This window comes from Leuciscus leuciscus (assembly GCF_965113295.1).
Source record: "Leuciscus leuciscus genome assembly, chromosome: 7".
In the NCBI taxonomy this organism is placed as follows: domain Eukaryota; kingdom Metazoa; phylum Chordata; class Actinopteri; order Cypriniformes; family Leuciscidae; genus Leuciscus; species Leuciscus leuciscus.
This window is the reverse complement of record NC_138731.1, coordinates 12,394,617-12,408,005: the sequence shown is the minus strand read 5'-3', so window position 1 is coordinate 12,408,005 and position 13,389 is coordinate 12,394,617. Positions and strand designations below refer to the sequence as shown.

The 13,389-nt window shown below is 36.9% G+C and overlaps 1 protein-coding gene across 7 annotated transcripts in view; it reads left to right on the top strand.

Moving 5' to 3' along the window:
• kalrna (kalirin RhoGEF kinase a) overlaps window positions 1-13,389 on the top strand; it is a 223,734-nt gene that overhangs the window by 176,082 nt on the left and 34,263 nt on the right. The window lies entirely within an intron of this gene.

Here is a 13,389-nt window from a genome sequence, read left to right as displayed (position 1 = left end):
GCTTTCTTTTCCACGAGCTTCTCATTTAAGTGCTTGAGAGAGAAAAGAGAAAGGGAGCGTAGCGACCCCTGTGGTGTCCCGTAAGCGTACTACAGCAGGACACATTGTCATGGGTTCATGTTATCACATACAGCATACTGACTGTGGCTTTTGTCTGGTCAGAAAGTGAAACATGAGAGCGAGTTCTGTCGCTCCGCCCCCTTCTCTCTGTTGTGGATGAGGTAAAGTCAGGCTGAATGAGAGTAATTACTCAGTCCTCCCGGAACATCTCTCTGTGTTGAGGCATGCGTCTCTGAGCGGTCATGAGGAGTGATAAGGGTGTGCACTCCTGCTGTGGCTGGATTCTCGAGAAATGTTGCTGCTGCTGTAATGCGGGAGGTGGGTTTCATAGATGCTGTTCTAGAACTGATCTGTGCTGAACTAATGTAGAGAGTCAGTGCAAGTTTGCTGCACAACAGTTGCTTTATACATATGATGTATATATTTTGCATTGAGCTAGTTTACTTTTGTGACTTGTTTCTTTAGTTTATGAATCCCTAGTTTATTAAAAAAGTTCACTTAAATGTATTGAATTTGCACTTGAATTGTACTTGAGAAGCTTAAAAAACGTACTTGCAGATAATATAGTATTAATGAAGTTAAAGGCCTCTTAAGTGAACTTGGAGTGCACTTTTTAAAATGTACTTTGAAGTACATTAAGTACATTGTTTTAATAATCTTTTGTTGTGCTTTAAATACACTTAATTTGATGTGTTGATTAGCATAGCACATGTAAATTACTTGATTATATATTTTTATTTGCAGTGTGTTATTTGAAGTTAAATGTTAAAGTTTAAAGTTCATTTTAAATGTACCAGCTTTGTTACAAATATGTAAATACAAATATTTTTAAATACATGACATAGAAGTGTCGGTAGAAATAACAATATGAAACAAGTTTAATAGAAAAAGTATAAAGTATTAAATTAAATTTGCCCTAAATGCTTGTCAATACATTTGCCGGTTCATTTTAAGCATCTTTCAAAAAGTAGTTTTAAGTACTACTTAAGTGGGTTAAAAACACTCTTAAGTTCGACAATGCATCTTATTTAAAATGAAATGAAAATGTAGTTCGCACAAGTATCTTATTTAAAATGAAATGAAAATGTAGTTCGCACAAGTATGTTATTTTAAAGTATATTATTTCCGTAACAAGTACTCTTTTAAAAGTATGCTAAAGTGTACCATTTTTTCACAAACAATAAGTATATTTTTTCAACATCGGCTCATTGGATAAACATACCTCTACTTACATTTTTGCAAAACACGTATAAATACATACAAATCACTGCGGTTTCCAGCTGAAATGAACACTAGAGGCAATAAAACAGCAACAACTATAATTCACCAGTCATTAAATCTGTTTCAGATAAAACTGAACACACTTCTAGCGTCACTTTTTTTTTCTTTTCTTTTTTTTTTCTTTTTTTTTCTTTTTTTTTCTTTTTTTTCCAATGAGCCTGGGTTGTATATTTTAGTTGTTGTGTTGTTTAGTTGTTTAGTAGTCAAGTTTTTCACCATTTTAATAAAATACAGTACTTGCAGTTCATTTACATAGTCCTGCGTTGAGACAAATGAAATGATAAATGAAAGTCAAATATTCCGTACAGTCCCTCAACTGATATGAGCTCATAAAACTGGTAATAATAAATACAAAATGGTTTTAGATTAAATATCTAAATGGTTTTAGTGAAATACAGCAATTCTCACTACAGAAACCGATGACACTGCTGGACAATGTCAATGTGCAGTGCACTTTTTGGGATTGATCTGAAACATAATTAGTTTTATCTTGCACGCGTTTCATATCTCTGGCTGGTGGTTTGAAATGATATTGACTGTAGGGCCGCAGTGCTCTGGGATGTTTACTCTGTCTTGTGTCATGGGTAGATGAGGCTTGTTGGTGTGTGTGTGTGTGTGTGTGCGTGTGTGTGTGTGTGTGTGTGTGTGTGTGTGTGTTGATGACAGGGTGAAGTGCCTCTCTTCTCCTCTCTAACGTGGACTAAAGTGCTCTTTCTCTCTCTCCCTCTCCATACTGATTAACTCAGAAACAGACAGGCCTCAAAATAGGGTTTATGGAGTAATGGTTTTGGTTTGTATGGGGTTTCAGCTTTAAATCGAACGGAGGAAGTTGAAATGCTTATCTTGCCATTTCTAGAAAGTATATAGTCAATTAGCAGTGTGTTTATAGGTGCATTCTCGCAATGTTTGAATTACCATGTTTATGGGATTTTGACTTTCACATCCTTGTAAAACTCATAATACAACTTATAAACTGAATTTACTTAGAGCTCCAACTTGTACCACCTGACAGCAACACAGGTCTGTGCAGGACGGTTTTTCAGATCACACTCCCACCATACGCGCCGACAAAATGTTGTCTTGCATGTATGTGTCCCAATTCAGACGCTGCGTCCTTCGAAGGATGCAGACTTCAAAGGCCATGTCTTCGAAGTCCATGAAGGTCGAAGCGGGCGTAGGATTGCTCTTGTTGTCTAGCAACTGTGACAGCTGTCGTTGATGAGTGACCGTGACGTTTGTAGACTTTTTTGAAAGTTATATTCAACTGTCTGTAAACAAAACGGGGATGAAAATATGTCCACCTAGGCCCATTTATGTACATAATAAAGAGTCTAATCTATCTATAAAATCACATCTTGGTATGATAAAAGTCAACATTTGAACCGCTTTAATGTTGTTTGTATTTTGTGCATTTGTATCATTAGATATTTGTGTAAATTGAACACCAAATACACATTTAAAAGCATAATCCGCCATTTTCTCTCAAAAAGTCCAGTCGTCACCTGCACGCAATGAATCTTGGGATAGGCAAGGCTGTGAAGGATCCACTCGATTGATCCTTCGCAGTCCAGGAAACTAAAGATGCATTTGTAGGCCGTATTCGAAGGAGCCTTTGAATTGGGACAGCCTTCACCACGCTGCTGGGATGGAGTCGGCCTTCGAAGGCGGATGCATATGTATATTTTTCAGCTCCATTCCAGTGAGATCTCACCAGTCTCGCTCTGGTGTCATAGGCTATTTTTTTCCACATCTCACACTTCAGACCTCGCTTTGTTACATTTGCCATAATGTAGAAGGATGCTGAAAATCGGAAAATAAATAAAAGACATACATATAGTTACACGTAGATGGAGACATATAGTTTAATGTAGAGTTGAATAACTGTGAAGTCCTACTAAATTAACTAATTAATAAACCCTTTATTAATGATCTGTTTATTATATAATGATACTTGTTTTTTCTTTCTGGTTTTGTCTATTAATTCAAATTACACATTCGTTTTGGTGTTAGTAGTGTTGCCGCAGTAACGTATAATTGCGAGTCCGAGGACGAGAACAGCTTTGAGTGAAACATTCGAGTTGTCATCTAGTAATTATGGTAATTATGGCGTGAATGCACCATTGCATTGCACTTATTACAGGTTCAGCCCCCTGTGGTAATCTGAGATTCTCTTCGATTGCACAATGGGTCATATTTTTGTCATGTTTAAGGTTTGCTCCTGGTGAAACCTTTTGATTGTCGGCCCTGAGATTTACCCATTATATGCCACAGCACCCCAGACTAACTCTCTAACTAGTGTGTGCAGTTCTAATCGCTTTTGCTTAATGACTAGTCAGGGCGACCAGGGGGACCCATCAAATGTTTCTGAGTGTATGGGGGCTTAAAATCTTGTTTTGAGTCCTACAAATGGTTATCAAGAAAAATAGTTGACTAGACTGAGTCAGTATTTACAGATTCATGCTGCTCGTGTTGTCAACTTAAGTCACATGATCAAGTAGTCGACAAGGAGCAGATTGCATGCTTTACATGCTTTGTAAGCTTTGCATGCTTTACAGTCTTACAAATGACAAAGTTATGTGGATAAATTGGAAAATCAAGCACGTCTCAAACAAGACACTTGTAAGAAACACCCTCTCACTTTCAACTGTTCAACTTTCAGCTTCTTATCACGTGTAAATATTTGTATGAACACAAAAATATAAGAAAACTGAGACACAACCTGACATTTTTTTTACAAACTTTTGACAAACAGAAGTGGAATAATTAACCCCCGAACAAAGAAGGGGTCAATATCAAAAGTATCATTCAGGATCTGGTGTTTCCATCTCCTCCCCATGGACCACACCAGAATCGCCAGTTCTTGTTACTCCACTCTTCCACATAAGCCCCTTTCACACAGAGATTCCGGAAAATACACGGATGATATGTCCCGGGATCATTTGATTTTGGTTCATTCACACTGCCAGTGATGTTCTGGAATCTGTGAGTGTGTTCACACACATCCCGTAAAGATCCTGTAAAGACACGTGACGTCAGGATGTGACGTGTAACGTACGCGTCGAAATTTCCGGATTCGGTCGTTCCACAAAGCTGGCGAACGATATCAGCATCAGACAGTGCAGATAGGAAGGAGCTCCCTGGTCTCTGCTTCATTCCAGTTTGCAGATTTTTTTCATTCTTTCTTTGTTGATGACGAACACAAACTTTCTTTTAAGAGCAACAGAGTCGCACAATAACTACGTCATTGCGATGACACGTGCGTGATCACTACGACACACCCCTTACAGCATTGATCCTGGCTTTTGTTCACAAAGGGCACGTTCCGGGACTTATCCCGGCAATGTTACTATAGGTCCCCATCCCAGCATCAATCTCGGGACGTGTTTGCGTTCACACAGAAGGCACTCTAGCAATTTTACGGCAATTTCCCGGGATCAACGCGCTGTGTGGAAGGGGCTTAAGGCACTTGCAAGCAATGTTGTTTTCGTCAACGATGACGATAACGAAATTATTTCGTTGACGCATCTTTTTTTTATGACGATAACGCGACGATGACTAGCTAAAAATGGCTCTAAGGTGACTAAAACATGACGAGACGTTTTCGAGAGAGACCGAGTGTGTCCGAGCATTAGTTTAGTAGGCTAATTGGTACAAAGTAATATATAATTATTATATAACTTAGATTATAACATAAATTATATCATAAATTATTATTTAACTAATTATATAATAAAGCCACAATTGCCAAAGTAAGAATGTTTTTGGAGTAAAACAGTGAGTCCACTGTTACCACTTTATCTGTGTGTAATGTTGTAGTAGCTCAAATTGAATTGAGTTACAACACTCGAATTGCAACACTTGCTAGTACAACCTGTCAAACCTAAGCCCATTTCCAATACTTTTTAACCTAAATTAATGTGTTAAAGACTACTTTTGTTTTTCTTTTTTTTTACTAAAATTGACTAAATCTTGACTAAACCCTTTTTGTTTTCGTCGACTAAAACTTGACTAAAACTATCAAGTTTATAAGTGACTAAAATGTGACTAAAACTAAAAAGCATTTTCGTCCAAAAGACTAAGACTAAAACTAAAAGGGCTGCCAAAAACAACACTGCTTCCAAGTTCTCAATCAACTGTCTTCCTGTCTTAGGCTTCTTGCATCACAGATACTGCTGTTTATTGCTCTGTTCACATCTGCAGTCCTCATGCCTCCTGGACAATGGCATGTTCACAAAGGTGATCAGAGACACTGGGCATCTCTCTCCTGGTGTTTGTCAGAGTCAGTAGAATGGTCTCTTTAGTGTCCTAAATTATTGGAACTGTGGTCTTAATTGTCTACCACCTGTAAACTGTTAGTGTCTTAAAGTCCCCCTGAGGTTAATATCCAGCTTTTAATGTTGTTTATAGAAGTCTATGTGGTGTTTTTAATATGCTTTAAGACAAACCATGTGTAAATTCATAAGTCAACATCATTGCTGAGTATTTTCTCTTTAAAACTGCAGTGAACCAAAGACAGTCTCAAAAACACGGTTTGAAATCGCTGGTGTTTCTGACGTCACAAACTACCTTGTAACCAATCAGATCAACGTGTGATCGTCAACGAGTGGATTTCTTTAAAGGAAAAATATGTAACTGCATATGACTGCAGGGGGACTTTAAGGGCTGTTGAACAGGTGCATGTGCAATTATTGTTTATGGTTCACTGAACAAGCATGACAAATATTCTTTAAACCCTTTCCAATAATGATCTGCACAGATTATTTGGATTTTACAAAGTTTTCTTTAAAATACAGTATCCTGAAAGGGGGACATCTTTTTATTTATGTATTTATTTGCAACATAAATTATTTTTAACTATTTAACATTAGTCTATCAAGCACTATATATCATACAGTGGCTTCTAACACACACAGCTCATCCAATCAGATATATTTTAGTGACGAAACTGTCCATTTTATAAAATTAGTTATTATTAGTTAAAATTAGTTACGATTTGTCAAACCTCCCATCCTTGCTAGTTAGATTTAGTTCTAGCTATGATTTATTGAGACACTCTCTGTATTGTTTTAGTTTTTTTACTGTCAGATTTGCTAGCAGGATGTCCCTTACTGACTCTTTATTATAGCAGGTGTAATGTTACATGATCTGTAAATGTGCAGCCTGGCCTGTCTGTCCAGGGCTGATGTTTGAACATGACTCCTTCAGTCTTTGAAGACTAAATTAGTCCAAATCCTCTTTTCATCAGAAGAGCTTTAGTGGCTCTTTGAAGACGGCTCTGTGAGAGATAAAGTGGGAGCATGGGAATTATCCCCTTGTTCTTCCTCCTGAACTCTTGGGACATTAGTTTAGTAATGTACAGTCAGCAGAAATGAAGCGGCAGGCGTTGTCACTTTAAATCATGTGAAACTCCTCACCTATGAATGGAATGCCGCCTGTCTCGACTTTCCGTGTGTTTCTGAACCGGTCCGCCTCCGAAGAACCCCAGTCTGGGACGGATAAATCATGCCTTGGTTTCTATTGACAGCGAGTCAGGAATGTCAGAGCAAAGACACAACAGCAGATAAAGGAGGACACAACTGCCTGTTTACTTCAATGAAGACTAAACCGTACAGGCGCACCTCTGTGTTTCAGAAAGTTGTGTAAATCTGAAGGAGATTATGAATGGAACGTGCATACTTTCAGTTTTTAGGAATGAAAGCCTTTGTTGTGAATAGTCACAACTAAAAGCCAAAGTAAATTCCATCATTCATTAGTTCTCAATGCTACGGAAGCCCTGAACCGCAAGGTAAAAAAAAAAAAAAACGACATAAGTCGTTATTTCGACATATCTCGTTATTTTGACATATTGCATGTGCAAATTATGATCACTGATACAAAATAAAACATTTTATTTACAAAAATGTCTCTATTTGTACAAATTGCTGCACATTCGTTGAATTCAAAATTTTACACACATAAGTTGAAAGCAATTTGTTTGTGGATAGTAGCCTAAAACATATCTGCAACATTTATCAAGTGTTAATTGTGCGTGCATTTATGAATCATTACGATACTAAAATCATAATAAAGTATACTACAAAAAAATCAGATGAGTCCAGAATATGAACGCAACGCATTTAATTTCACGTTAAGCATGTTCCTCCCTTAGAAAACCATTATAAGAACACTAAATGTGGCTTAATGCATATTAGAATGTCCCCTTATAATATCGAAATAACAAGTTATTATGTCGAAATAACATGATATTTATGTCAAAATAACGAGATATTGTGTCGAAATAACGACTTATGTTGAAATAACAACTTATGTCGAAATAACGAGATATGTCGAAATTACGCAATATTTATGTGGAATTAACGAGATGTCGAAATAACGACTTAATATCTTGAAATATCGACTTATGTCGAAATAAAGAGATATTGTGTCGAAATGACTTAATATTTATGTTGAAATAACGAGATATTATGTCAAAATAACGAGATATTATGTCGAAATAACGAGATATGTCGAAATGACTTAATATTTATGTAGAATTAACTAGATATTTTGTCAAAATATCGATTTAATATCTTGAAATAACGACTTCTGTTGAAATAACGAGATATTGTGTCGAAATGACTTAATATTTATGTCGAAATAACGAGATATGTCGAAATAACGACTTACTATCTCAAAATAACGACTTATTATGTTGAAATACCGAGATATTGTGTCGAAATGATGCAATATTTATGTAGAAATAACGACTTAATATCTCGAATGACGAGAAGGTTGTTTTTTTTACCTTGCGGTTCAGGGCTTCCGTACTATGCATATCAAGTTGAGTTAGGATACATTATTTAAACTGTGAAAAAATGAAAAAGCTAGTGAAAATTTATTTTATATCATTGCTTTTTTGCTTGACTGAAATTCTGGAAAGCACAGCTGGAACCACGATCAGCATCCAGGACAGAACGGACAGTTTTATAGCTGTTGTTGAGTGTAAATCATAGTGCGTCCTAGTCTCCAGAGCATATGCTTCTAAAAATGATAGCTTGTTTGCTGTTGTTGTTTCATGGTCTTATTGTTCATCTCAAATTAAAGACCATGACATCGTCACTTTTTTTTTTGTCTTTTTGTGAAAAGTATGAGGGAGAATCAGTCACTGGGAACTCTGACTCATCGTGAATCATGTTAAATGTGTTCAAACTAAAAATAAGACACAGTGGCCTCAAAGTATTTGGACACTTAAAAATGTCTTAAATGGCACTGAATTAGATGCAAAATATCAAAGCAGGTGACAATTATTTTAAGTTTATGAGCACAGGTTTTTAAATGGCAACACTATGAAGAAGTGTGAATCAAGTGTCAAGTGTTGAAATACTTTTGGGGACGTGTTTTCCCACTCTGTGTCTTTCAGAGGAGTTGCTGTGCCACCCAAACACTCAAAAGAAGCCATGTGTGGTATTTTTACAGCACAGATCCACTGGAATGAGTTTCAATAGGCCAGTGAAGTACCTGTGTGCAACAAACACACAACATGAAGGAAGTGATGTCACAGTTAGTCATTTATTATGATTATATATTATAGATGGGAATCTGGAAAACATTCTCTACTGTCAGACATTCTGAGCTGTAAGAATTGAAAACAATGGAAAACAACTTGCATATTGCAACACCACAAACCCGTGAGTCATATTGCCTCTGAGCAAAACCGTGAAGAGACATTGTGCTCTTCCTCATATTTTAGTTTTTGGTGGCTTAATGCAAGAAATATTTAGAAGAAAAAAGAGGAAAGAGCATGTATGTCTTCCGTTTGAATTGTTCAGGTCACTTTCATCAGTGCAGGTCAGACTTATGCTTATGATATGTTAACTATGTAATATTGCAGCCAGCCAACTGGAGAGTTACACACATGTCAAATTATATTCACAATTTATGCATTTTTATCAGGGTTGTTGCACATTTTTAAAAGTAAACATTTTAAGACATTTTTAAGACCTGAAGAAATAAAAATTAATGCTTTACATTAGGGGTGTGTAATATTGACGAATTATATCTCAATACTTTCAAAGATTTTGTTGATGATAATATTTAGATGATATTTTGCAGAGTGTGTTTTTGTGCTGGTGCCATGGCTGGTTCAGGCCTGTTGTGGACGGCTGACTCACGAAGACATTCACATTATTCATATTCTCAATGCTGTGAACTGACCACAGCATACAGAAATGGACTCTTTTTTATTTTTTATTAAGGGGCAATATTTGCCACATTAAATTGAAATTTCAATATTTGCCACATTAAATGGACTTCCAGGGGCATTTTTACCTATTTAAGTTTTTCTTTTTTTTTTCTAAACTTAATAGATGTATGCATCACCTTTCACCTGTCATTTTCTAACATTCAAATTAAATTAAATTAGAATAATAACAGTATATAGAGCTGTTGAATCAAATGAAATCATTATTAAAAAAATATTCTTTGCAGTGCAGAAGTGACACAGAAGCGGCATCAGAAGTGGCATTAATATATTTACACTGCATTTACAATTACATGCATAATGCTATGAGATTGTTTTTTTATTCAATATTTAAATATTAAAATGATTTCTAATTTTAACTTCTTAATTAAAAGGTCCTTTAAATATGAAACTAAAACCGCCAGTAGGTGGCGTCACATCACTGTCTTAATGAGCAAGTCGTTCTTTCATCCGATTCGTTCAATCAGCTGAATCATTCAGGAACGAAGCAAGTGACCGTCTTTATTGAATGGGTCATTTAATCATTAATTAATCTGATTCATTCAAAACGCGCATTTATTCAGTTACGAATCACCACTGTGTGTTGCTCTGAGACTCGGTTCTGCTCTGCGTTCATTTAGAAATGTTTGTTAGAGAAATAAAGGACAAACCAACGTTTATTTGTGTCTAAAATGTAACTCTATATTTGGGGAAAACTACATATGATATTATAAGACAAAAACTCATCAGGGCAAAAATGCCTATGTATCTTGAATTTTGGGGGCATATTGATTGGGGACAAAGATTGTTCAGTACAGACGTTTCTGTGATTACAGTACATCTACTGCAACATTTCTTGCAGTAGAGCTCTATTAGCAGTAATCTGATGCATGTCAATAGGAGTTCCATGGGAGTTAGTTTTGGTTTGTAGTAAAATTAGTCATATGATCCAGATGCTGCTTTCTGATGTGACCACTTAAAAGAACAAAGAACTCTCTCTGTCTGTCTCCCGGCCAACTGAGGCAGCAGCAGGAGAAGTGTGTGTGTGCGTGTGTGTGTGCGTGTGTGTGTGCGTGTGTGTGTGTGTGTGTGTGTGTGTGTCTGTGTGTGTGTGTGTGTGCGTGTGCGTGTGTGTAAAGGGCAGTGCTTAATGACTGCTCTCATCAAACCCTCTCTTCACTCCACACATAATCACTCGCACACAAGACTGTACGTTGTCGTCAGTCAGTCTGTTTGTTACGCAGGTTCGCTCTTCAAAAAGCACTGCAGCACTCGACAGGGACACACTCCTGTGATGGCTGGTACTCATGAATTGCTTACAAGTGTACCGTCAAACCAGTCCAGACAAACACAGAACAGTGTGTATGTGTCAAGAACAGCGTTAGTTCCGTCAAAGAGCTGTTTCAGGACTCAGTTTCAGTTCGATGCTCAGTTAAGACAGCTGTGATTTCTGCAGTATCGGTGTGCTTTAGGAGAAGATACGCTTATGTTTTCATCACATTCTTTATGATCAACTCTAACAAGGTCACTTCCTCTAATAAGTCAGCCATTAAAGCCCGTTGTCAACACACACAGATGTCATCAACACACAGGACGCTTGGAGAACAAGTTCTTATGCTGGCAATGGTACTTGATAATCTTATCATGAATCAGGGTCTGTAAGTGCAAAAGACAAAAAATACATAGAACAGGTTCGGTGATGCCTCAATGAGATATAATGCAAAATTGTTTGAGATTTCAACCTTTATATTACAGTGCTGCTGATATTAAAAACCTGCTAATATTAGATTTGTACCTTATTTTAACTGTCACAGTGTGTACTGTAAATGTTGTTTTTTTCCAGCATGGTTAGAAAAGAATTTCCGAAAATTATTATGATTCAGGGATTACCAATCAAATTGTCTAACCCACACGCTCAGCATAACACAGAAGAAAAGGCTATGTATCTGTTAAAATAATCAAAAAATTATTTTTAATGATATAACAATATCGTTTAACTTGGTTCCGAGGTCAAAGAGTTAGATGTAATGTGCTTTGTCTAATAATCTGTGTAATGTCTGTTTGAGTTTCTACACAAGAAGAATATTAACTTTGTTAGGTGTGTGTGGTTTGCATTTGTGGAAGGTGATCAATATGTCTGTGTGTGTAGTTACTTCAGAAGAGAATAGCAGTACTGTGAAGCTCTGTAGATGTTTGTCATTATTTCCTGTGAATTGTGATATCTGGTATCTAGTTAACAGAGTTGGTCTGGAATGTTGTTACATTTGAAATTTTTTAGCTCTGTGGACAGCATCTGTTAGTTAGTTAGTTAGTTTAGCTTTATTGTCCCCCATGGGGCAATTTGGTTTACAGCAGCAGTTACATAAAACATACAGAACACATAATAATACAATATATTTACTCAATCATTTAAAAAACTAATTGCTCTTGGGATCATAGACTTTTTAAATCTGTTAGTCTTACACCGTGGAACATTATAACGGCGCCCAGAATTGAGCATTAAAAACTCTTGACACAAGGGGTGGGAAGGATCAGCGATAATAGCCTTAGCCTTCTTCACACATCTAACCTTGTACACCTCACTGAGGTCGTTTAAGGCAGTTCCAGCTATTTTCCTACACACTTTGACTACAGCAGTCAGACTGTTCTTTTGCTTCTCCAAGAGGGAACCATACCAACAAATAAATGAAAAAGTAAGAATTGATTCAATAAAACAAGAGTAAAACATTTTCATAAAAACAGTATCCAAGTTAAAATTTCTAAGTTTACGGAGAAAATACATACGTTGATGAGCCTTTTTGCAAACTGCATCTACTTGTGACTCAAAGCGCAACTTATTATCAATGACTATCCCCAGGTATTTGTAGGTCTCTACCTACAATTTGTAGGTCTCTATCTGTGGCATGATTTTGATTTCTACAGAAATAGAAACTGGATGATATTGCTGTGCATATTGAGAAGAGAAGAGGGCCAAACACCGAACCCTGAGGCACCCCTCTGGAAAGTTGAAAGATCTAATTTAAGATCAAGATAGGAGAGAAGAGTATGATCTACAGATCGTTGTCAAAACCAGTGGAGTGCAGCTTCCAAGTAGCCAAGAGTCAAGATAATACACATGAGTATCTGGTTGTCTGGTGTCGAAGGCTAGGAGATTGAGAACTGATGATTTGGAGGCAGCTCTCGCCAGTAACAGAGCTTCAGTTATGGATCGCAAGTCTCCATTCAATGTCCTCTTTTTCAGCCTGACGAATTGTTGAGCTTTTTTTTTCTGTCAGAAGGAAATATGAGAAGTGATTAAACTTGTTCAAGTGTTTTTGAATGGGAATGGGAGGAGACCAATTTTCCATTTGTGTAGTATGTGTGAATTCTTGGGGTGGGGATACCCAAGCCTGATTAAATGTGGTGAAGAAAGTACCAGCGAGGAGTGATGTGTTAATGACATATGACCAACTTAACATCAGCAATGCTTAAGCAGAAGTTCCCCCACCTAGAAAAGTAGTCCCACCACAAAAGAACAATTAACAACTAAAACAATAAACATGTTTACTAAAGAACTCGCATGAAGTCTGTTAGACTTCCATTGTAAGTTCATGACTGTAAATGTATTTTATGTTTTTTTTTTGAGGGCAAGTCTGTGGAATATTGTCTGTGGTAATCAACAGCATGCCACAGATACTGTCCATAGTGTGTAAGTTCCCTGAAAAGCGCTGTTGCTTTGTTCTGTTTAAGTATCCCAGTGCGTCAGAGGTGTGAGGTTGGGTTGGGACGGTCTGTTTTTCTGACCATTGGGCTTATGGGTGGAGTGTTTGAGAATCCCATTTTCCCCAACT